The following is a 3187-nucleotide window of genomic DNA, read 5'->3' as shown; positions in this document are numbered from 1 at the left end:
AAGAAGTTTATGCAGAGAACGGGTAAAGATCTTCCTTAATTAAACAAGAAATTGGGGTTTGATAAGTTAAAGGTCAAGTGCTACAATTGTCAAGAGTTTGGGCATTTTGCAAAGGAATGTGATAAGCCAAAGAAAGAGTACACTGGTACTAGAAAGCAAGATCAGAATTCATCTGGTGGGAGTGATGCGGGAAAATTTTCTGGTACAAAATCATCGTCTTCTGGAAGTCAGGCATTGTTATCTAACCTGGATGGAGATGATTGGTCTCAAAGATTGCCGTGTAACAACAATCAAGCAAATCTGGCAATGTTGGATTTACCGAGAAATTTCAAGATGCTAGTGGAAGCTAGCTATCTTCTGATGCTGATACTGAGTCTGATTCTGATGATTCAAGTGTAAAGCTTCCATCCACTTTTGCATGTATGGCTAAAATCAGTGACTCAACCTCTTCGGCTTGCATGGCTAAAAAAATGAGGTTAGTGCTTCTAATTCTAAACTATTTGTTAATGCTTCATGTGCTGATTGTGAACTCAACAAGCCAAAGATAGATTCCTTAAAACTTCAAATTATAATTTGTTAAAAGAGATAGTTTCATTAAAGGACACTTATAGACAATCCTTAACTTCTCAAATGAATTAAAGAGAGAAAATTGAGGCTTTAACTATAAGCAATCATGATCTTAAGGCTGAGTTATCGGTTAAAATGATGATCAAAAAGTTTCAAGAAATCTTGAAACATAGAACCAAAATAACTAAGCTTGAAAATGAGGTTTTGGAGTTAAAGAACAAATTGGGAAAATTCAGAAACTCTTCATTTTTACTAAATGAGATAATTGAAGTTTCAAGTAAGCAAAAAGATTCACAGAAAGGAGTAGGTTTTGTTGAAATTCCTCCACCTTTTCACAATGATTACAAACCAAATCCTTTTGCTAGAAAGGAAGAGGATGTGGTTGTTAAAGAATCTGTAATTTCTGAAAAGGCAATCCTAGTAAAACCTGAAACTCTTAAAGCCCAATCTACAATTCAAAAACCTCATGTTCAAAGAAACAAAGTCTTTGTTGAAAATGTAGACAAAGTCATCATTGAAGATGTGTTCTAACCTGAAATTATACACAAGAACAAGAACATTTCAAGTTCTAATCACATACTGTGTGAACCTCATGAATTTGAGGAGGCTGTGTATGGTTTGCACACAACTCAGGTGAAACAAGAAAAACCTACTGTTAAGGTTAAACTGGTTAAGGTGAAGAAACCAGAAAAATCTAAAGTTTCTGATGAGGATTTGAGGCGCTTTATCAATCCTACTGTCTCAAACCGACAACTGGTCGTGTGTTCAAGCTGAAAGGAATTGACACGATGTTTACTGAGAAAGACATTCCGATTAGTATCATCAAACCAGAACTGGTTGAAAGTGTTTTTCACAATGAAACTTCTAAGATTTAAGAACTTGAACATCGGTATGCTCAAGCTAAAACATCAATGACCTCTGATCCATTGAATAAAGCAGAACAAGTTTTAAAACAAGCTAAGAAAGTTCAATTTGTAAAATCAACTGGAACGGATACTTTGCAAAGTTTTTCTAATAATTCTAATTTGGATTTTTATCTAAAGAAGAAATCAATGTCACCTGATGAGTTAGCTAAAAGTTTTACCAAAAATGTGAGTTATCAACCCTCTTTGTCATATGCTACAGCTAAATATCAAAGCGATCGTGTGGACATGCGAAGTTGCTTTCTTTGCGGTCAACAAGGTCACCTTGTGAGGAATTGTGGACGACAGAAATTTCAAAATCTTCATCCTTTTGTGAAGGAACAATCAAAACCAGTTCCTTTGATAAAAGAGATTCTGAAACGTCCTGTATCGTATGATGATAATACTCACATAATGTTTTCTAACATGAATCCTCGAAAGGTTATTCATGTTAATGAGACACATGTTCAGGTAAAACCAAAGTTTATTCCAACTGCACCGTTATGCAAGAATGAAAATTCAAATGTGGTTCAGGTAGCTTACTTAAGACGAAAGTCTAAGAAGCCGGTAACTTATTCACAAGTGGCAGAACAACAATTGAATTATGCTAAGTTTAAAATTTCTCAAGAAAACCAAAAGGTGCCCAAGACTGAGGCCTGGGATGCCCTTTTGAACTAATCATTTTCTTTTGTGTGTAGGGTACATCCAAGACCATTTCTGGTGAAAACTGGATTATGGATAGTGGATGTTCTCGTCATATTACTGGAAATCTCAACCTCTTATCAAATGTAAGAAATATTCAAGGGGGTTATGTGGCTTTTGCTGGGAATTCTAGGGGTATGATTACACAGGAAGGTGATGTTTCGAATGGGCATATTACTTTTATGAAAGTTAACTACTGTGACAAGGTTAACCATAATTTATTGAGTGTGTCACAAATCTGTGACAAGCAATACACTACAGTCTTTACTGATAAAGAATGTCTAATTTTGAAACCGGGTTATGTGATTCCCGAGGACATAATTGTCATGCGATCACCTCGATCAAATGATATTTATGTCTTAAATATGAGTTCTAAAGTATCAACGTCTATCGAAACATGTTTTGTCTCCAAAGAAACCAAGAACGACTCTATTCTATGGCATCGTAGAATGAGTCACATACATGTTCGAAAGATGAATTATTTAATGGCTAATGACTTAGTTGAGGGTGTATCGTTGAAGAATTTTAAGTTATCTGATCACTGCAAGAAAGGCAAGCAGAAGAAGAAATCATATCCCTCTAAGTTATTGAATTCCATTGATACTCCTCTTGAACGACTTCATATGGATTTGTTTGATCCTGTGAATCGTGCGAGTATTTCTGGGGATTGGTATTGTCTTGTTGTCACCGATGATTATTCAAGATACTCATGGGTGTTATTTATGAGTTCGAAAGATCAAACGCCCGTTTTGGTACAAAACCTTATCACTAAGATCGAATCACTATACAAACACAAGGTGAGAAGAATTCGAAGTGATAATGGTACTGAATTCAAGAACACTGTATTGGTTTTCTTTTGTCTTCAAAAAGGGATTCATCGAGAATATAGTGTACCTTATGTACCTCAAAAAAATGGTGTTGCTGAACGAAAGAATAGAACTTTGATTGAAGCTGCAAGAACTATGCTAGCTGATTCTAAGCTTCCCGTCCAATTCTGGAATGAGGCGGTGAATACA

The sequence above is a fragment of the Bidens hawaiensis genome, unplaced genomic scaffold, assembly GCF_021521415.1.
Source record: "Bidens hawaiensis isolate Kalapana, Puna unplaced genomic scaffold, B.hawaiensis_p1.1 tig00028804_1, whole genome shotgun sequence".
Taxonomy (NCBI): Eukaryota; Viridiplantae; Streptophyta; class Magnoliopsida; order Asterales; family Asteraceae; genus Bidens; species Bidens hawaiensis.
Note: the sequence above shows the minus strand (reverse complement) of the source record.